We start from the raw sequence: 24,032 nt of genomic DNA on the forward strand, positions 1-24,032 counted from the left end.
ATTGGATTAAAGTTAGGACTCTGGCTGAGCCACTCCAAAACGTTAATGTTATCTGCTAACCATTTCTTCACCACCTTTGCTGTGTGTTTTGGGTTACTGTCATGCTGAAATGTCCACTGGTGCCCAAGTCAAGTTTCTCTGCAGACTGCCTGATGTCATTGAGAATCCTCATGTATTGCTCTTTTTTCTTGGTGCCGTTTACTGTGATTAGGTTCCCTGGTCCATTGGCTGAAAAACAGCCCCAACGCATTAGGTTCCCACCACTCCGTTTGCCAACGGGGATAGTGTTCTTTGTGTTGAAGGCTTCTCCTTTTTTAAGCCAAATGAAGGAAACATCATTGTGGCCAAACAATTACATTTTTGTTTTATCTGACCATAACACAGAAGACCAGAAGTCTTCTTCTTTGTCCAGATGAGCATTTGCAAAGGCCAAGCGGGCTTTTCTGTACCTTATCTGAAGAAGTGCCGTCCTCCTTGGTCTACATCCGTGGAACTCTGCAGTGTGCAGTGTCCGTTGGATTGTCCGACTTGAGATATTGCCACCAGCAGAGCCCAGATTCACCAGGATGGCCTTGGTGGTGATCCTTGGATTCTTTTTTACCTCTCTTACTGTCCTCCTGGTCAGCACAGGTGTCACTTTTGGCTTCCAACCACCATCTTGTTTTTTTTTTATAATACTTTGCACTGTAGCCACTGGGACTTGAAAATATTTAGAAATAGCCTTGTAGCCCTTTCCTGACTTGTGAGCAGCCACAATGCGCAGCCGCAGATCCTCACTGAGCTCCTTTGTCTTAGCCATGACTGTCCACAAACCAACTACCAAGAGCTGCTGTTTTTCACCTGTTGAGTTGATTAAAACAGCTGTTCACAAATGAATCAGGGTAATTAGGATGCTTTAGAACAGCTTAGACTATTTAGAATGGTATAGAAATTTGGATTTTCCCACAGACTGTGACAGTTTGTGAAGGGTATGTATAATTTTGGACTGGACACTTTTTGCTCAAATGTAAATAAACGCTGAGAAATGTTTTTTCCACAATAATGCCTCTTGTACATCGTCTTATTATCTTTTGGGAGACACCTATGTCATTTACAGTCAACAAATTACTTGCTGGTTGAATAAAAGTAATTTAAAGTCAAAATTTGACAAGGGTATGAATAATTATGGGCAGCAGAGCAGCACTGTATATACATATAATGAATCTGGAAAGTATTCACAGCACATCACTTTTTCCACATTTTGTTATGTTACAGCCTTTTTCCAAAATAGATGAAATTCATTTTTTTTTCAGAATTCTACATACAATACCCCATAACAGCAAAGTGAAAAAAATTTGACCAATTTATTAAAAACTAGCTGAAGACCTGGCGTTGCCCAGGTATGTATTTGGTTTTTGTTGGTTATGGGTACTTTTTCTAACCTTAACACACAGTAACTTAGTGACCAAGTTTGTGAACGTTGGGGTCCTTGACATCAATAATGTAAGAATGGAAGCAGTTTAAACTTTCCCATGGAAATCAAGCAAACAAATTGATTGGCTGTTTGTGGCTCCACCCCTTCAACTGAATTTGTATTGCAATCACCCAATGACTGATGGTAGAAGGTTTGAGGCCTCTACCATTAACAGTGTAACAATGGCAGCAATTTAAATATTCCCCTTGAAAACCAATAGGTGAATTTTGATTGGCTGCTGTAGGCTCCACCCATTTTCTGAATATTAATCCCAGTCACCCAATGAACAACATGCTGAGTTTGAGAACCTTGCGATTAACAGTCTAAGAATAGCTGCAGTTTACATTTTCGCATTTGGTTGTTGATGGCTCCACCCACTTTTCATAACCTTGACACACAGTCACTCAGTGACAACCAATTTGTTAGCTTTGGAGTCCTTGGCATCAATAATGTGAGAATGGAAGCAGTTTATCACTAAAATGGTAGGCTGTTTGTGGCTCCGCCAACCTTTTCTGAATTTGAAACCCCAGTAACCCAATGAGTGATTGTACCAGGTTTAAGGCCTCTGCCATAAACAGCGTAAGAATGGCAGTAATTTAAATATTTCCCATGAAAACCAACAGGTGAATTTTGATTGGCTATTGTAGGCTCCACTAACTTTTTCGAATATTAATCCCAGTGATCCAGAGACAAATTGTGCCAACTTTGATAACCCTGCCACTAACAGAATGACTGAAATCAATCAAACAAATCTGATTGGCTGTTTTTGGCTCTGCCCCTTTAGTGAATTTCCACCCCAGTCACCCAATGACCGACTTAGCAGGTTTGATGCCTCTGCCATTAACAGTATAAGAATGGCAGCAGTTTAAATATTCCCCTTCAAAACCAATAGGTGAATTTGATTGGCTTTTGTAGGCTCCACCCACTTTCCTGAATATTAATCCCAGTTACCCAGTAAATATGTGTGCCAAGTTTGACAACCCTGCCATTATTAGTTAAAGAATGGCTACAGTTCACATTTTGCCATGTAAACTGAATGACTGTAATTGGCTGTTTTATGCTCCACCCACTTTCCCTGAGTTTTTAACCTTCGGTCACCAAGTGACCAGCTTTGCCAAGTTTGTGGGTTCTGGCTTTATTAGTGTGAGAATTGCAGCCTTTTATATTTTTCCCGTTCATATGAATGGATGAAATCTGATTGGCTGTTTCTGGTTGCGCCCAGGTGTGCAGGGGGAAACGTGAGACCCCCAGAACATATCTTCCCAGTAGTAAGGGATCTGTATACCACGTTTCATGGAAATTGGTCAAGGGGTTTTAGAGTGATCGGGACACACACACACGCACGCACGCACACACACACACACACACACACACACACACACACACACACGTCCGATTTTAGATATACAGATAAAAAACAAAGACATCACATGTACATAAGTATCCACAGCCTTTACTCAATACTTTGCCAATTACCTTTGGCAGCAATTACAGCCTCAAAATCTTTTTGAATAGGATGTCATAAGCTTAGCACACCTATCCTTGGCCAGTTTTGCAAATTCCTTTTTGCAGCATCTCTCAAGCTCCTTCAGGTTGGATGGGTAGTGATGGTGCACAGCCATTTTAACCACTTCAGGACAAGAGCAATTTTCACATACAGTGGGTTGCAAAAGTATTCGGTCCCCTTGAAGTTTTCCACATTTTGTCACATTACTGCCACAAACATGAATCAATTTTATTGGAATTCCACATGAAAGACCAATACAAAGTGGTGTACACGTGAGTAGTGGAACGAAAATCATACATGATTCCAAACATTTTTTACAAATCAATAACTGCAAAGTGGGGTGTGCGTAATTATTCAGCCCCCTGAGTCAATACTTTGTAGAACCACCTTTTGCTGCAATTACAGCTGCTAGTCTTTTAGGGTATGTCTCTAACAACTTTGCACATCTAGAGACTGAAATCCTTGCCCATTCTTCTTTGCAAAACAGCTCCAGCTCAGTCACATTAGATGGACAGCGTTTGTGAACAGCAGTTTTCAGATCTTGCCACAGATTCTCGATTGGATTTAGATCTGGACTTTGACTGGGCCATTCTAACACATGGATATGTTTTGTTTTAAACCATTCCATTGTTGCCCTGGATTTATGTTTAGGGTCGTTGTCCTGCTGGAAGGTGAACCTCCGCCCCAGTCTCAAGTCTTTTTCAGACTCCAAGAGGTTTTCTTCCACGATTGCCCTGCATTTGGCTCCATCCATCTTCCTATCAACTTTGACCAGCTTCCCTGTCCCTGCTGAAGAGAAGCAACCCCAGAGCTGCCACCATCATATTTGACAGTGGGGATGGTGTTTTCTGAGTGATGTGCAGTGTTAGTTTCCTGCCACACATACCGTTTTGCATTGTGGCCAAAAAATTCCATTTTGGTCTCATCCGACCAGAGCACCTTCTTCCACATGTTTGCTGTCTCCCCCACATGGCTTGTGGCAAACTGCAAACGGGATTTCTTATGCTTTTCTGTTAACAATGGCTTTCTTCTTGTCACTCTTCCATAGGAGCCAACTTTGTACAGTGCTTGACTAATAGTTTTCCTATGGACAGATTCCCTCACCTGAGCTGTAGATCTCTGCAGTTCGTCCAGAGTAACCATGGGCCTCTTGACTGCATTTCTGATCAGCGCTCTCCTTGTTCGGCCTGTGAGTTTAAGTGGACGGCCTTGTCTTGGTAGGTTCACAGTTGTGCCATACTCCTTCCATTTCTGAATGATCACTTGAACAGTGCTCCGTGGGATGTTCAAGGCTTTGGAAATCTTTTTGTAGCCTAAGCCTGCTTTAAATTTCTCAATAACTTTATCCCTGACCTGTCTGGTGTGTTCTTTGGACTTCATGGTGTTGTTGCTCCCAAGATTCTCTTAGACAACCTCTGAGGGCGTCACAGAGCAGCATGTATTTGTACTGACATTAGATTACACACAGGTGCACTCTATTTAGTCATTAGCACTCATCAGGCAATGTCTATGGGCAACTGACTGCACTCAGACCAAAGGGGGCTAAATAACGCACACCCCCCTTTGCAGTTATTGATTTGTAAAAAATGTTTGAAATCATGTATGATTTTTGTTCCACTTGTACACCACTTTGCATTAGTCTTTCACGTGAAATTCCATTACAATTGATTCATGTTTGTGGCAGTAATGTGACAAAATGTGGAAAACTTCAAGGGGGCCGAATACTTTTGCAAGCCACTGTATCAGCACTGCTCCCATTCAGTCACCAATAACTTTATTACTACTTATCACACCTAAATGATCTTTATATTGTTTTTTTTTTCAAGACAAATTAGGCTTTTAGTAAGTGATATTTTTGTTTTGTAACTACATTATTTTCTATGAATTTTAAAGGGAAAATAAGGGAAAAATTTGAAAAAAACACACTATTTTTCTATTTACATCCATTATAGCTTTACAATAAACAGTGATAACTATAAGTTATACCCACAAATTGTATTTGCTTATCCATCCTCTTTGTTATTATTATTTTATTATTATTATGTTATTGTTATGATTATGTTCCTAGCACAATGTATGTTGACAATATTGTATTTTGAAATTAAGGTGTCTTTTTTCTGTTTTGTGCTTTTTGCTTTCTCATTGTACATTGTCAATGATTACAAGACCACATTTGCAAAAATAACAGTAATATACCCTCATGGCAAAAGCAGAGTTCCTAAGGTAACACTATAGTTATTTTCTTTTATATTCTGTCACTTTGTTTTCATTTTACAAGTCTTGGCTTTGGTATAGATTATATTAAGTTTATTGCTTTTGATTCAGTTTTGTAACTAACTAAAATAATACACAAGACTTAGCCCTTAACCCTAAAACACCTTAAATCTATTCTACTACTTATCACGGTTAAAATGTTACCACATATATCTTGTGTAGTTTTACTAATACTTTCTCAAGTTTGATCATAATTTTAAAAATTAATTTTTATGTTTGGTGGAGTTTGTCCCTACTTATTTCCTATGTGACATAGGTCCAATTTAAAAACACACCAGAACGTATTCTACAACTTGTTCCGGTTGAAATGATACCAAATACTCATTTAGTAACAAGCTGGTGGTGCACCCTCCACAATTACACTGGACGTGTATACTTGTCCAGTTAGGCTGAAGTGGTTAAAGAGAAACTCCGACCAAAATTGAACTTTATCCCAATCAGTAGCTGATACCCCCTTTTACATGAGAAATCTATTCCTCTTCACAAACAGACCATCAGGGGGCACTGCATGACTGATATTGTGATAAAGCCCATCCCACAAGAAACCCCTCCCACAAGAAAAGTTCAAACTTTTGGCAGTTTCCTGTCTGGGAACCTTGCTGCATTGTGGGGAATAGCTGTTTACAGCTGTTTCCAACTGCCAAAAACCATGCAGCAGATACATCACCTGCCAACAGTAAAATGTTCACTGGAGTTCCTCTTTAAGATCTCTCCAAAGATGTTCAACTGGATTTAAGTATGGGCTCTGAGTGTCAAGGATACTCACAGGGTTGTCCTAAAGTCACTCCTTTGATATCTTGGCTGAGTGCTTAGGGTCGTTATCCTGCTGAAAGATGAACCGTTGCCCCAGTCAGAGTTAAAGAGTGCTCTGGATCAGGTTTTCATCCAGGATGTCTCTGTACATTGCTGCAGTCAACGTTCCTTTTATCCTGACTAGTCTCCCAGTTCCTAAGTGAATTGCAAATGGTGTTGCGCCTGAATTCAATATTGCTGCTAAGTCTGGATAATTGAGTATCCCAATCTCAGAATTGAATTATATAAGTGTATACCAGACTGCGCTCAGTTTAGGTGAGTATCGCTTTTTATTAATATAAAATCTATTAAAACATGATCATGATAATCTATAAAATAAAGAAGGGAATAAAACATTTGCTTGATATAGAACTGACTCTTCTATCTCCTGCTGAATTAACACTCGGAAATTTCCTTTTGAAAGGATCTGGAATATCTCAACTAATCCTAGCGTTTGATTCAACAATAAATAATCGCTGTTAGTAAAAATTGATTAGTAATACTACATGTAGAGAGATCTGAAGTTGCGATATATAGCTCATAATATGAGCAATTGATAAGGACTGGGTTTAATTGATGCTGGTAGACAGTCTCTTAGGTCTTTACCAGACTTAGGTGGTAGTTCTTATTCACAAACAGTCTGCTTATATGCTCCAATAGGAATGTGCTTTCGATATTGAGATATCCTAGGTGTCCAGTATAGATAGCCTCAATGGTGCTAAATAATCCCGTAGCAGGGGTACCCCTGGATGTTAACTCACGGTTAGGACGTCTTATTCTGACATCTATGCAGTTTCTTCCGGATGCGTAGGCGGAGCCGCTCGATCCCACCGGCCCCGGCCGGTGGCTCACAGTGGGAGAGACTGGACGTAGATTGAAAGTTTAAACGTCGGGCTAGCACGCCCGGCTCCAGTTGTAGGTGAGGCACTATGTGGATTTTGATGGTTCTTCCGGAGTGGTGTTGCTGATAGGCAAGTCTCTGAACTCCGTCCTGTGGCCACGCCTCCTCCCACGTGATGAGTGACGTCACTACTCAGGAGCCAATCGCTGACGCGTTTCGAGAGGTCCGCCTCTCTTTCTCAAAGCAAGCTCCGTGGGAGAAAGGGGATGGTATATGTAGTCACTGCGAGCGTCCTTCCATGTTGTTATAGCAACGCCTTTACACATAGTTATAGCCTCACACGCATCTCAAACTATTCCTAATTTCACACATAATTATCTCAGAATGGTGGGTATAATTATAATCATTATTGGAAAGCATATAGTTCAAGGTCTTTATTCAATCCATGTGGAACTAATGTATTCAGTTTGAATATCCACATTGTCTCTTGCCTTGACATTTCCTTCAAATAATCTCCCCCTCTCCATGATTTCCTCACTTGTGAAATAGCACAGAACTTGGATCCTCTGAATGAACAATTGTGCATTAGTTGGTAATGTGCTGAAAGAGGATGTTTTTTATTTCCTTTGTTGATATTTGCACAGTGTTCTCCCATTCTTTCTTTAAGTGGGCGTTTAGTCCTGCCCACATACTGTTTATTACACGGGCACATCAAAACATATATGACACCTCTGGTGTCACAATTAGATTCCTCATATAATCCAAAGATCTCTTTATTGGACATAGATTGTATTTCATAGATTCTTTCTACTGGTAGCCCCGATTCTCTACAAGCCTTACAGAACCCACACTTCTTAAAATAGCCCCTTTTCCTCATTTTATTGCATGGTTCCCTCACTGTCGGGGCTAATATATTCCCTAAATTTTTTGATTTTTTAAATATAATTTTCGGGTTTTGTGGTAATATGGGGGTTAGGATTGGATCCTCTCTTAGGATATGCCAATACTGTTTAATAACTTTTCTCATTTTGTGCGCCTGAGTACAGTAATTTAATATTATACTTGGTTCTTGTTCCACCTGGTGCGTTACCATACTTTTTTCTTCCAACAGCATTTGTCTATCTAGATTATTGATCTTTTCTCTTGCTTCCAGGATAATTTGCGTTGGATATCCTTTTTCCTCAAATCTTCTTTGCAGGGAATTGGATTCTTCCTCGAAATCTGTAGATTTAGTGCAGTTTCTTTTGAGCCTCAAGAACTGGCCTTGAGGTATGTTCGTAAGCCATTTTAAATGATGGCAACTATCGATGTTAATATAGCTGTTTATGTCCACTTGTTTCAAAAAGGTTTTTGTCATAATGGTATCATTCTCACAGAAAACAGTAAGATCTAAAAAGTTCACTTTATATTTGCTATATTCCATAGTGAATTTAAGGTTGTATTCATTAGTATTGATCCAAGTTAGGAATTCCTCAAGGCTGCCCTGTGTGCCCCTCCATATAAAAAAGGCATCATCAATGAACCTCCTCCAGAACACCAGCATAATGCTGTATGCAGTATGCTTCACTGTAGGGATGGTATTGTAACAATTATTAAACAGGCAATCGGAAAATGACCACAGTTTGTAGGAATATTGACACTGTGGCAAGATAATTAGTGTGCAATAGTATTTATTGCAATGCAATAAGGTGAAAAACATACATACCAAGATAAATGCAAATAAAATGCAAACCACACAGTGGTGCTCAACAGAGCTCGAATATTCGAGTAGCTCGAATATTCGAGCTCTTTTTCAGCTATTCGAGCTCGGTATTCGAGCTCCGAATAGCTGGAGATATTCGAATGGGCTATTCGAGTGAACTCGAATAGCACATTCACTATTCGCGCTATTCGAGCTAACAGCGCTATTCGAGCTCGAATACCGAACTCGAATAGTGTCATAGCCCAGATTGATGTCCTCAGAGCCAATCAGAGGGCTCCCAGGCCCTCTGACGGCAGCCAATCACTGAGGGGGACCCTGGCCAGCCCCTACCCTATAAATAGCGGCCGCCATGTTCGGTTTTTCCGTCCTTGCCTGACTTTGTACAGAGAGAGATCTGCTCCTTTGTGCTTTGGCTTAGCAAGAGCTTTATTGTGGTCATTCACCTAGCGTTTTTGCTCACATACACCTCCTATATACACCTATATTGTTGTTAGTTAGATAGACATTGTATTTTAGTTAGTAGCTTGTGTGTTACTAGAGAGCCAGCTGCTGCAGGCAAGCTTACACAACTTTAGGCCTCAGGGCCTGCCTGTGTGGGCAGCTCAGCTGTTCTCACCTGTACTCTGTTAGTTTATTTCTCATCTATACCAGTATTTCTGCTGTCATTTACTAGCTACTGAGTGATTGTATTTTGTATTGTAGTTATATAACTGTACTAGGACTAACTAGGACACTCACTGTCACTGTTTGTTCATAGCTCCTGCGTGTGACCGTGTGTGTGTGCGTGCACTGTCTGTAGTGTACAAACACTCTATTTCCTTCTGATTACTGATTAATTATTGTAATTTCTAGTTGTACTTCCTGACTGTTACTACTTACTTACTGTACTAGGGACACTCACTCAGTCACTGTTCATAGGCTAGCTCCTGCGTGTGTGTGTGCGCGTGCACTGTCTGTAGTGTACACACACTCTATTTCCTTGTGATTACTACTGATTACTGAATCTGATTAAGTTGTAATTTCTAGTTGTACTTCTTGACTGTTACTACTTACTTACTGTACTAGGGACACTCACTCAGTCACTGTTCATAGGCTAGCTCCTGCGCATGTGTGCGCGTGCGTGCACTCCCTGTCTGTAGTGTACACACACTCTATTTCCTTGTGATTACTACTGATTATTGTAATTTCTAGTTGTACTTCCTGACTGTTACTACTTACTTACTGTACTAGGGACACTCACTCAGTCACTGTTCATAGGCTAGCTCCTGCGCGTGTGTGCGCGTGCGTGCACTCACTGTCTGTAGTGTACACACACTCTATTTCCTTGTGATTACTACTGATTATTGTAATTTCTAGGTGTACTTCCTGACTGTTACTACTTACTTACTGTACTAGGGACACTCACTCAGTCACTGTTCATAGGCTAGCTCCTGCGCGTGTGTGCGCGTGCGTGCACTCACTGTCTGTAGTGTACAAACACTCTATTTCCTTGTGATTACTACTGATTATTGTAATTTCTAGTTGTACTTCCTGACTGTTACTACTTACTTACTGTACTAGGGACACTCACTCAGTCACTGTTCATAGGCTAGCTCCTGCGCGTGTGTGCGCGTGCGTGCACTCACTGTCTGTAGTGTACAAACACTCTATTTCCTTGTGATTACTACTGATTATTGTAATTTCTAGTTGTACTTCCTGACTGTTACTACTTACTTACTGTACTAGGGACACTCACTCAGTCACTGTTCATAGGCTAGCTCCTGCGCGTGTGTGCGCGTGCGTGCACTCACTGTCTGTAGTGTACACACACTCTATTTCCTTGTGATTACTACAGATTATTGTAATTTCTAGTTGTACTTCCTGACTGTTACTACTTACTTACTGTACTAGGGGCACTCACTCAGTCACTGTTTATAGGCTAGCTCCTGCGCGTGTGTGCGCGTGCGTGCACTCACTGTCTGTAGTGTACACACACTCTATTTCCTTGTGATTACTACTGATTATTGTAATTTCTAGTTGTACTTCCTGACTGTTACTACTTACTTACTGTACTAGGGACACTCACTCAGTCACTGTTCATAGGCTAGCTCCTGCGCGTGTGTGCGCGTGCGTGCACTCACTGTCTGTAGTGTACACACACTCTATTTCCTTGTGATTACTACTGATTATTGTAATTTCTAGTTGTACTTCCTGACTGTTACTACTTACTTACTGTACTAGGGACACTCACTCAGTCACTGTTCATAGGCTAGCTCCTGCGCGTGTGTGCGCGTGCGTGCACTCACTGTCTGTAGTGTACACACACTCTATTTCCTTGTGATTACTACTGATTATTGTAATTTCTAGTTGTACTTCCTGACTGTTACTACTTACTTACTGTACTAGGGACACTCACTCAGTCACTGTTCATAGGCTAGCTCCTGCGCGTGTGTGCGCGTGCGTGCACTCACTGTCTGTAGTGTACACACACTCTATTTCCTTGTGATTACTACTGATTATTGTAATTTCTAGTTGTACTTCCTGACTGTTACTACTTACTTACTGTACTAGGGACACTCACTCAGTCACTGTTCATAGGCTAGCTCCTGCGCGTGTGTGCGCGTGCGTGCACTCACTGTCTGTAGTGTACACACACTCTATTTCCTTGTGATTACTACTGATTATTGTATTTTCTAGTTGTACTAGTGTACTAGGGGACACACTCACTGTTCACTGTTCACACTTACTGATTACTGATTATTGTATTTTGTATTTGTACTGTACTAGTAATCACTTAGCGATCTAATCACTTAGTGATTAGTGTCACCTCACCCACCAACCCACTCCATTAAAGTACCCCACTTTTTCACCTGCCCTTTTAAAAAACTTTTTTGTTTACGGCAAAAACATCTAAGATGTCTGGAAGTGGCAGCCAGCGCGGTTTGGGCAAGGGGAAGGGCAGCAAGGGAATCAGGAGGAGAGGGAGCAGCATTGTGGCAAGCCGTGCCACCATGCACAGTTCCGCAGCAGCTGCGTCAGTGGCTAACATTCCGCCTATAGCCACTGGCCGTGGACGCCTTGGGCGCCCAGCAGGAGCATCTGCAACTCACGCTGCAGAGACACAGCAGCAGCGTGTAGCACCTGCTCCGATTTTCCTCCAGCCGGGTCGGAAACGTCCCATTGAGGAAAAGGATGCAGACACTGTGGTGCAACTGATGACGGAGGATGAGCAGCCCGCCATCAGCTCTGCATCCGAGGCCTCCACCCTCACCACCACCACCACCACCACCCCTGTTCGCAGCAGCCACCCAGCAGGGCCTGAGGAGGAGGCCAGTTCACTGTCACTCGCCGACCTGTCATTCAGCAGTCTTTTGACCCCAGGCATCATGAGTAAATTGTCTGCTGTTGTTGGCGATCTTGAGGAGGAGATGCTGATGGGCACTTTGGGGGAGGAGGGATTGGACAGCAAGACTGTGGCGACAGTCAAGCAGCCCATCCATGCATCAGGAGAGGAGTTTGGGGGGTCATCATCCCAGCAGGACATGTTTCAGGAGGGGGAGGATGATGATGACACGGTGACAGACAAAGACTGGGTGCCACCAGCTCCAGGGGATGTCGTCATCAGCAGCTCTGAGGAGGAGGAGGATGCGCGTGTGGGCCTTGCAAGGAGGCGCATCATTGCAAGCATTGGCAGCAGTAGGCAGGTCCCACAGCCTGCTGGTGTCTCAGGCTCAGCAGCAGCAGCAGCATCTGCCAGTACCACCACCAGCTGCACCCAAGCCCCCGCCCCAACCACCACAGGGAGACAGGCAGCAGCGGCTCCAGGCCGTAGGGGGGTTGTTTTTGTCACCAATCTGGCGGTTTTTCACCATGCCCACAGTGTACAGCAAGTACACCACTTGCAACCACTGTCAGCGGAAGTTGAGCAGAGGTTCAGACCCCTTAAAGTTCAGCACCAACTCGCTCATCAACCACCTTGCTGCGAAACATTTCCACCAGCATGAGGAGTTCCAGAGGCTGAAGGCATCTGGTGCTGGCAGTGGCACCACACCCATCACTGCACAGCCTTCAGCAGCAGCAGCAGCAGCAACAGCAGCCACCCGCCCTTCTGCTCCTCCAGCAGCACCAGCAGGAGTGCGGAAACGCACTGCTCCTCCCCCCTCTGCAACTCCTGCCGCCGACACTGAGGCCTGTTCTGGCAGCCAGTCCTCAGTGGCCTCCTCTGCTGTGTCTGCTGACTCCCGTGCCAGCAAAAGGCCACGCCAGAGCCTTTTGAGCGAGTCCTTCCAGGGCTCTGCCTCCCAGCAGCCGTCGCGTGCGGCAGCTGAACGGCTTGCTGGCACGGGCCATGTGCTCCCAACTCCTGCCGTACACGCTCGTGCAGGAGGGGAGCGACATGCGTGCGCTGCTTGCTTGTGCAGCCCCAGACTGGCAGCTCCCCAGCAGACACTTCTTCGCCCGCAAGGCCATTCCTGCACTGCACCGCTTTGTGATGGCCAATGTGGAGCGAGGGCTGGAGCACGCGGTTGGTGAAAGGGTCCACGTCACCATGGACTCCTGGAGCAGCCGCTTCGGGACAGGCCGCTACCTGTCCTTCACTGTCCACTGGGTCAGCTTGGTGGAAGGGGGTGAGGATGGGAGAGCAGCAGCGGGCACAGCAGCAGCAGCAACACAGTGGGTGGTGCCACCCCGCAGGGTCAGGGGAACTGCAGCAGGTTCCTCCGATCCTCTGCCATCCTCCGGCACACCTGGCCAAACCCCCCGCCTCAGCAGCAGCGTGAAGGCCCGCCACTGCCAAGCGCTGCTGCACTTGGTCAGCCTTGGGAAGACCAAACTGACAGCAACCCATGTGTTGGCCAAACTCCAGGAGCAGGAGAGGATTTGGCTGACCCCCAGAGGCCTCAGAGTCGGAGAGGTGGTGGCCGACAATGGGGCCAAACTGGTTGCCGCAATAGACAGGGGAAACCTGACCCACATCCCCTGTCTTGCCCACGTGCTGAACCTGGTGGTGCAGAAGTTCTTGCGCACCTACCAGGGGATGGGCGAACTGCTGGAAATGGCAAGGAACGTTGTGCGTCACTTCCTGCGCTCGGCTGCAGCCTGTGCGAGCCTGGAAGACGTGCAAAAGGAGCTGGAGCTGCCACGCCATCGGCTGATCCTTGACGTTCCGACTCGCTGGAACTCCACCCTGGCGATGTTGGAGCATCTGGTTGAACAGAAGCACGCTGTCAACCAGTACATTGCCCTGGCCACTGTGTCCGCCGCTCAGAGAAGGGACAGGACCAGCAACATCCCGTCCATCGTCCCCGATGATGACTGGAGGCACATGCAGCAGGTGTGCTTAGTGCTGGCTCCCTTTCTGCAGGCCACTAACATGGTGAGCAGAGACCATGCTATGGTCTGCGAGTGGGTGCCCCTGGTTTCTCTGCTGAACAGGGCCCTCGATGCTTTGCTGGAACAGGGAGCGGCAGCCTTGGACCAGCAGGAGCGTCATGCAGCTGCACAGTCCACCTCTGAGGGGGAGGAGGAGGAGGACTTGGTGGAGGTCCCTGACCTTGCTGCTGATGAGGGGGATCAGCACAGTGCAGCTGAGTTGGTGCGGGGGTGGAGAGAGGATGAGGCTGAGGAGGGAGAGGAGGAGGATGAGGACAGCACTGCCGCCGATGTGCCAGCACACGTGGCCCGCCTCTTCCCAATGGCAGCGCACATGCTGACGTGCCTGCGCAAGGACCCCAGGGTGATCCAGATGAAGAAGAAGGAGGACATCTGGATCAGCATGATGTTGGACCCACGCCTCAAGGGGAAGTTGAGCCAGTTCCTGCCGCCTGCAGGAGGAGACCCAGCGCAACAAAAAAGGAGCTTGCAGCAGGCCCTTGTTGAGCGCTTGGAGGAAGCCTTCCCCCAGCCTTCCACCCCCACTGTCCAGCCAGCACAGAGGCAGCAGCAGGTGCCTGCATCCAGCAGCAAGCGCCCCACAGACCTGCTGTCTCTCAGCAACAAGCTCTACAGGACTGTAGAGGCTCCGGCAGCAGTGACTAGAGAGGAGGTGCATGCAGCAGCATCCTCCTCCGGTCACAGCCAGCGCCTGACCCGAATGGTGGCTGACTACATGGGGTCCTACAGCGGGCTTGACAGCGATGCCCCTGTTGATCCCATGGAGTATTGGGTCAAGCGCCTGGAGATCTGGAGCGAGCTGGCGCAGTACGCCCTGAAAGTGCTGTCCTGTCCCCCTTCCAGCGTGCTGTCCGAGCGCTGCTTCAGTGCAGCTGGTGGCGTGGTCACCGAGAAACGCTCACGTCTGTCTCACAAGTCTGTGGACAGACTGACGTTTCTCAAGATGAACCAGGCGTGGGTGGAAGGCGAGTTCCTGGCCCCTGTTGTCGGCGAGAGGGGGACATGAACTGAAGAACCATCGTTAATGTGCCTTACCACCCTTTACCACCTCCTGGCTCCTGCTCACTAAGCCAGCCTGGTTCAGTTTGACTATTACGTCGCCTGCAGCCACACATTTTACACCTACAGTGGGCTGCTGTGTACTGCCCTTCTGCTGTCTGTCTATGTTTCCCACTGCCAGGGTACCCAGATTTACCTTCTGCTGCCACTCTGCCACCAGCTATTACGTCAAACAATAGCTATATCTGTCTGTGTAATTTTCTATAAAAAAACAAAACAAATAAACCAAAAAAAAAGGTTTAATTTTCCTGAGGTGCCCGGGTTGAAAACTGTGTTGTCCCAGTTGTGTATTGGACACGATGTGGGCTGCACGACCGCTGTCTGGGACCTCCTGCTGTGTTTATTTACAGCCCTGGTATCACCGCTAGGTACCAGGGCTATTATGTCACGCTGCCTGCCTGGCCTGCTGCCACACTCACACTACTCCTCCATTCCTCCTGCTGCTGCTGCTGTCTGTCTGTGTTTCCCACTGCCAGGGTACACAGAATTTCCTTCTGCTGCCACTCTGCCACCAGCTATTACGTCAAACAATAGTTGCTCACATTACTCCTCCATTCCTCCTGCTGCTGCTGCTGTCTGTCTGTGTTTCCCACTGCCAGGGTACACAGAATTACCTTCTGCTGCCACTCTGCCACCAGCTATTACGTCAAACAATAGCTATATCTGTCTGTGTAATTTGTTGTAAAAACAAAACAAATAAACCATAAAAAAAAAAAAAGGTTTAATTTTTCTGAGGTGCCCGGGTTGAAAACTGTGTTGTCCCAGTTGTGTATTGGACACGATGTGGGCTGCACGACCGCTGTCTGGGACCTCCTGCTGTGTTTATTTACAGCCCTGGTATCACCGCTAGGTACCAGGGCTATTATGTCACGCTGCCTGCCTGGCCTGCTGCCAAACTCACACTACTCCTCCATTCCTCCTGCTGCTGCTGCTGTCTGTCTGTGTTTCCCACTGCCAGGGTACACAGAATTTCCTTCTGCTGCCACTCTGCCACCAGCTATTACGTCAAACAATAGTTGCTCACATTACTCCTCCATTCCTCCTGCTGCTGCTGCTGTCTGTCTGTGTTTCCCACTGCCAGGGTACACAGAATTACCTTCTGCTGCCACTCTGCCACCAGCTATTACGTCAAACAATAGCTATATCTGTTTGTGTAATTTGTTGTAAAAACAAAACAAATAAACCATAAAAAAAAAAAAAAGGTTTAATTTTTCTGAGGTGCCCGGGTTGAAAACTGTGTTGTCCCAGTTGTGTATTGGACACGATGTGGGCTGCACGACCGCTGTCTGGGACCTCCTGCTGTGTTTATTTACAGCCCTGGTATCACCGCTAGGTACCAGGGCTATTATGTCACGCTGCCTGCCTCATTGACTGCCTGCTGCCACACACTCATCCTCCTCCTCCTGCTGCTGAATTTACCTCCTGCTGTCTGTGTGTTTCCACTGCCAGGGAGCACATACAATGGCGCTTCCAACATGCGTGCGCCACCAGCTATTTGTTACGCTCAAAAATAGCTGCATTTCTTTAAAAAAAACAAAAAATTATATATACTTTTTATTAATACTGTGTGATATTATTTTTAGAGGTGTCCGGGTTGAAAACTGTGTTGTCCCAGTTGTGTATTGGACATGATGTGGGCTTCACGACTGCTGTCTGGAACCTCATGCTGTGTATTTACGGCCTCGTACCACCGCTAGGTACCACAGCCTATTATGTCTCGTCTTGCTGCCTGCCTCATTGACTGCCTGCTGCCACACAATCATCCTCCTCCTCCTGCTGCTGAATTTACCTCCTGCTGTCTGTGTGTTTCCACTGCCAGGGAGCACATACAATGGCGCTTCCAACATGCGTGCGCAACCAGCTATTTATTACGTTTAAAAATAGCTGCATTTCTTTAAAAAAAAATATAAAAGAGAAATAAGTGAAGAAGAAGAAGACGATATAGAAAAAGAAGGAGAAGAAGAAGAAGAAGAAGAAGGAGGAGAAGAAGAAGAAGGAGAAGAAGATGAAGAAGAAGAAGATGAAGAAGATGAAGAAGAAGAAGATGAAGAAGAAGAAGATGAAGAAGATGAAGAAGATGAAGATGAAGAAGATGAAGAAGAAGAAGATGATGAAGAAGAAGAAGATGAAGAAGATGAAGAAGAAGATGAAGAAGATGAAGATGAAGAAGAAGAAGATGAAGAAGATAAAGAAGATGAAGAAGAAGAAGATGATGAAGAAGAAGAAGAAGATGAAGAAGATGAAGAAGATGAAGAAGAAGAAGATGAAGAAGAAGAAGATGATGAAGAAGAAGAAGAAGATGAAGAAGAAGATGATGATGAAGAAGATGAAGAAGAAGAAGAAGAAGAAGAAGAAGAAGAAGAAGACGATATAGAAGAAGAAGAAGAAGATATAGAAGAAGATATAGAAGAAGAAGATATAGAAGAAGAAGAAGAAGATATAGAAGATAAAGAAGAAGAAGAAGTATATACAACAGTACTGAACAACATTTTGGACACAACTTCTCTTTCCACCTTTTTTTTTTTTAAAGAAACATCCCCACATAATCACTTGCTGTTGTTACTTGGAAAAAAAGATGTTTCTTGCATCATTCACCCTCAAAACAAGTGTTGGAAGCTATTTAAGGCCAATTCGAATAGTCAGCTCGAATAATGAGCTCGAATACCGACTCGAATAGTGAGGTCGAAGTCCGAGGTCGAATCGAATAGTAAAAAATATTCGACTCGAATATTCGACCGAATTCGAATAATTTACTATTCGAATTCGACCAAACTCGAATTATAAAAAGGGGTATCCGAGCATCACTAAAACCACATGCAAACACAATATGTATAATGAATCTCCCACAAACCAGACCAAACAATGTGAACACATTCAAACAATACCCTGAATATCTATCTATCTATCTATCTATCTATCTATCTATATACAAGCAACGTGCAAGAGATATATACAAAAATGTACATTAAGCAAAAATATATACAATTAGGCACAGTACACAATTCAGCAGGCAAGGGATAGTCAAACAGCAAAGATCAAATACCAGGAGGTCAAGCAATCAGGTTTCAAGGTAACAGGTTAACAGGAACAGGTACATGTAGGAGCAGAGACTCAGACCTGCACAAGACTACAAAGTTCTGGCAATCAGCAAGTGGAAGAGGCAGTTCTTAAAGGGATACTGTAGGGGGGTCAGGGGAAAATGAGTTGAACTTACCCGGGGCTTCTAACGGTCCCCCGCAGACATCCTGTGTTGGCGCAGCCACTCACCGATGCTCCGGCCCCGCCTCCAGTTCACTTCTGGAATTTCTGACTTTAAAGTCAGAAAACCACTGCGCCTGCGTTGCCGTGTCCTCAATCCCGCTGATGTCATCAAGAGCGCACAGCACAGGCCCAGTATGGTCTGTGTCTGCACAGTACACTCCTGGTGACCTCAGCGGGAGCGAGGACACGGGCGTGCAGGCGCAGTGGTTTTCTGACTTTAAAGTCAGAAATTCCAGAAGTGAACTGGAGGCGGGGCCGGAGCATCGGTGAGTGGCTGCGCCAACACAGGATGTCTGCGGGGAACCATTAGAAGCCCCGGGTAAGTTCAGCTCATTTTCCCCTGACCCCCCTACAGTATCCCTTTAAATAGGCCATGCAATCAGCAACCACAGGCTGCAGCTGGTGATGAGCAGCTTCAATGAGTGGTCCCATGAAGCCACCCGGAGGCCAAACAGGGAACTGCAAGTCTTTGTGATGGCAGTAACAGGCCAGCTTGCTGGTGGATGATGAAGGTTCAGGATGTTGTAAGATCCCTAGAGCCCACTGCTGGTGGAGCAATGAATGTCCAGTGCAGTCCAGATCAATACCACCACCAGCAGGAAGGAAAGGGCAAGTCATAGTTTGTGACAGGTATTGGCCTGGCTATGTACAGTATCTGGTTTTCTGCAAACGTGACACTTGCCATTCACACCAAAGAGTTCAATGTTTGTCTTATCAGACCAGAGCATTTTGTTTCTCATGGTGTGAGAGTCCTTCAGGTGCTTTTTGGCAAACTCTAGGTGGGCTGCCATATTACTAAGGAATGGCTTCCATCTGGCTATTCTACCATACAGGCCTGATTAGTGGATTGCTGCAGAGATGGTTGTCCTTCTGGAAGATCCTCCTCTCTCCACAGAGGACCTCTGGAGCTCTGACACCTCCCTAACCAGGGGCATAGCAATAGGGGTTGCAGAGGTTGCGACCGCATCAGGGCCCTTGATCCAGAGGGGCCCCGAAAAGCCCTCCCTCAGCTACAGTATTAGCTCTCTATTGGTCCTGTGCTCATAATAATCACTTCTATAGATACTTTGAATAGTAGTAATCATTAAGAAACTGTTCCCCATCCCCTTCTTGCACCTCTGACACTGTAGTTGCTATTGGCAGGTTTTGGTGTGCCGTATCAATTGTTATGTATAAAGTGCTGGGGGGGGGGGGGCATCGGGGCCCACAGCTCCTTAGCTACACCACTGTCCCTGACTAAGGGCCTTCTTCCTCGATCGTTCAGTTTAGATGGCTGGCCAGCTTTAGGAAGAGTCCTGGTGGTTTTGAACTGCTTCCTCTTACAGGTGATGCTCATTGGGACCTTCAAAGCAGCATAAATGTTTCTGTAACCTTCCCCAGATTTGTGCCTGAAGGCAATCCTGCCTCGGAGGTCTACTTACAATTCTTTTGACTTCATACTTGGTTTATGCTCTGACATGAACTACACTAGGGTTACTGATGCCCTGAATCCCCCCTATTGCGGCACTAGCCGCCGAAGTGTAATGCAGGGAGGGAGGCCGACATCACTTCTCTCTCCCTCTCCATCAAGTGCCCCCTCCGGAGTCCCCTTGCAGAGAACGCACAGCGGGCATTTAGTTTACCGGTTTGTGTGCTCCGGCTGGCTTCATTCCATTTCCTGTTTCCCATGACGCGAAACAGGAAATTGAATGAAGAAGCCGGCAGGAGTGCACAGACAGGTAAACTAAACGCCTGCTGCACGTTCTCTGCAAGGGGACTCGGGAGTGGGCACTTGATGAAGAGGGAGGGAGGAGTGATGTCAGCCTCCCTTCCTGCATTACACTTCGGCGGCTGGTGCCTTGATATTCTTGCTTTTTCCCCACTGGCACCCTTTAGTCCACCCTCACAGAGTGGCACCCTCCTTCCTCCTCTACCCCTTGAGTGGCACCCTTCACCCCACCCAATGTGGCACCCACTCCTACCCACCCAAGGTGGCACCCTCCTCTCCCCCAGAGTGGCACTCTTCACCCCACCCAATGTGGCACCCACCCACACCTCCCCACCCAGGTTGGCACCCTCCTCTCCCCCAGAGTGGCACCCTTCTCCCACCCAAAGTGGCACCTTACCTCCCACCCATGCTGGTAGTCTCCTCTCCCCCCAGTGTGGCACCCTCCTCCTACCCAACATGGCACCCTACCTGCCACCCATGTTGGCACCCTCCCCTACCCCAGAGTGGAACCCTCCTCCCTACCAAAGTGGCACCCTACCACTCACCCATGTTGGCACCCTCCTCTGTCCTCTCCCCCCACAATGGCACCCTCCTACCCACCCACTCCTACCCACCCACAGTGGCACCCTCCTCCATCCTCTCCCCCCAGAGTGGTACCCTTCTCCCACCCAACGTGGCACCCTACCTCCCACCCATGTTGGCACCCTCCTCTCCCCCCAGAGTGGCACCCTCCTGCCACCCATGTTGGCACCCTCCTCTGTCCTCTCCCCCCACAATGGCACCCTCCTACCCACCCACTCCTACCCACCCAGAGTGGCACCCTCCTCTCCCCCCAGAGTGGCACCCTACTCCCACCCAAAGTTGCACCCTACCACCCACCCATGTTGGCACCCTCCTTCCTCTTCTCCCCCCAGAGTGGCACCCTTCTCCCACCCAAAGTGGCACCCTCCTACCCACCAATGTTGGCACCCTCCTCTCCCCCCACAATGGCACCCTCCTACCCACCCACTTCTACCCACCCACAGTGGCATCCTCCTCCCTCCTCTCCCCCCAGAGTGGCACCCTTCTCCCCACCCAGAGTGGCACCTTCCTCCTCACCCACTGGCACCCTAGTCCCCACGCAGAGTAGCTCCCTCCTCCCCACCTACTGGCACCCTACCCCTACCCACTGGCACCCTCCTCCCCACCCACAGTCGCCTTGCTCCTACCCACTGGCACCCTCCTTCCCACCCACTGGCACTCTCCTCCTACATACTGGCACCCTCCTCCCCACCCACTGGCACCCTCTCCCACCCACTGGCACCCTCCTGCTAAATCTAGGGTGTGGCTTAAGGCCGCATAAGAGGTGTGGCTTAAGTGTCCCTCTTTCTCATCCTCCAAAGTTGGGAGGTATGTACCCTGCTGGTGCTAATGCTTCCCGCTTCCTCTCCCGACGCTTGTCCGCATGTTGCACAAAGCTCCGCTCCCCTCGCTACCCGAGTGCCCAGCTTTACTCACTCATTCAGACTTGCAGACATCAGAATGGCCTGCAGTGATGAGTGAGGTGAGCAGTATCCAATAACAGTGCTGTATACTTCACTTCCTGTATGCGAAGTGTACAGCGCTGTCATTGGCTCTGGCTCTCCTCACTCATCGTTGGCCACATTGATGCCTGCATGTCTGAATGAATGAATGAATGAATGAATGAATGAATGAGTAAAGACGGGCACTTGGGCAGCGGAGCAGGGGAACTTTATGCAACATAGGCAAATGAGTGCCTGGATTCAGAAGAGGACGCGGCGAGCAAGTAATCAGTGCTAGCCTAGCACCAGTGATCCAGCAGATTGAGGGGAACCTTACCACACAAGTGGAGGGAAGCAGGTGAGACATTGCCCAGCCCACCAGACTCCAACTTTATTCACTGGCTATATACAGGGGGATCTGACTATATACACTGGCTTTATGTACAGGGGGATCTCGCTATATACACTGGCTATATATACAGGGGGGGTCTAACTATATACACTGGTTATAAACACTGGCTACATGCAGGGGGATCTGGCTATATACATTGGCTACATGCAGGGAGATCTGACTATATACAATGGCTATATGCAGGGGGATCTGGCTATATACAGGGGGGATCTGGCTATATACAGGGGGATCTGGCTATATACAGGGGGGGTCTGGCTATATATACAGGGGGATCTGACTATATACACTGCCGATATGCAGGGGGATCTGGCTATATACACTGTCTATATGCAGGGGGGATCTGGCTATATACACTGGCTACATACACTAGCTATGTGCAGGGGGATCTGGCTACATACAGGGGGATCTGGCTATATACACTGGCTATATGCTGGGGGAACTGGCTATATATACGGGGGTCTGGCTATATACACACTGGTTATATACTGGGGGATCTGGCTATTTACACTAGCTATATATACACTAGCTATATACAGGGAGGATCTGGCTATATACTGAGGGAATATGACTATATACTAGTTATATACAGTGGGGGATCTTCCTATATACAGTATCTATATACATGGGGATCTGGCTATATACCCTGGCTATATACAAGGGGGATCTGGCTATATACCTTGGCTATATACAAGGAAGATCTGACTATAAACACTGGCTATACACAAGGGGGATCTGGCAAATACAAGGGGGAATGTACTGAACGGAGAGTTATCTGGCTAAATACTATAAATGGGGATCATGTGGTTACCTATCCTAACTGGGGGGTCATCTAGCTACCTGTGTAGTGTAAATGGGGGGCCTCCTCTGGCTACCTGTGCATCAAATGGGGGGTCATCTGGTCACCTATACTAAAGGGGGGGGGGGGTAATTTGGTTATCCATAATAAAGGGGGGTTTTCTGGCTACCTAATCACTGCCACATTATATACAGTGGGATGCGAAAGTTTGGGCTACCTTGTTAATCGTCATGCTTTTCATGTATAAATCGTTGGTTGTTACAATAAAAAATGTCAGTTAAATATATCATATAGGAGACACACACACAGTGATATTTGAGAAGTGAAATGAAGTTTATTGGATTTACAGAAAGTGAGCAATTATTGTTTAAACAAAAATTAGACAGGTGCATAGATTTGGGCAGCACAAAAAATACATAAAATCAATATTACAGCCTCTAAATGCTTCCTGTAGTTTCCAATGAGAGTCTGGATTCTGGTTGAAGGTATTTTGGACCATTCCTCTTTACAAAACATCTCTAGTTCATTCAGGTTTGATGGCTTCCGAGCATGGACATCTCTCTTTAACTCACACCACAGATTTTCAATTATATTCAGGTCTGGGGACTGAGATGGCCATTCCAGAGCGCTGTCCTTGTTCCTCTGCATGAATGCCTTAGTGGATTTTGAGCAGTGTTTAGGGTCGTTGTCTTGTGGAAAGATCCAGCCCGGGCGCAGCTTCAGCTTTGTCACTGATTCCTGGACATTGGTCTCTACAATCTGCTGATACTGAGTGAAATCCATGCGTCCCTCAACTTTGACAAGATTCCCAGTCCCTGCTCTGGCCACACAGCCCCACAGTATGATGGAACCACCACCATATTTTACTGAAGGTAGCAGGTGTTTTTCTTGGAGTGCTGTGTTCTTTTTCCTCCATGCATAATGCCCCTTGTTATGCCCAAATAACTCACTTTTAGTTTCATCAGTCCACAGCACCTTATTCCAAAATAAAGCTGGCTTGTCCAAATGAGCTTTAGCATACCTCAAGCGGCTCTGTTTTTGATGTGGGCAGAGAAAAGGCTTTCTCTGCATCACTCTCGTATACAGCATCTCCTTGTGTAAAGTGCGCCGAATGGTTGAATGATGCACAGTGATTCCATCTGCAGCAAGATGGTGTTGTAGGTCTTTGGTGCTGTCTGTGGGCTTACTCTGACTGTTCTCACCATTCGTCGCTTCTGTCTATCTGAGATTTTTCTTGGTCTGCCACTTTGAGCCTTAACTTGAACTGAGCCTGTAGTCTTCCATTTCCTCAAGATGTTCCATAACTGTGGAAACAGACAGCTGAAATCTATCAGACAGCTTTCTGTATCGTT

This window comes from Hyperolius riggenbachi, chromosome 9, assembly GCF_040937935.1.
Source record: "Hyperolius riggenbachi isolate aHypRig1 chromosome 9, aHypRig1.pri, whole genome shotgun sequence".
NCBI classification, from domain to species: Eukaryota; Metazoa; Chordata; class Amphibia; order Anura; family Hyperoliidae; genus Hyperolius; species Hyperolius riggenbachi.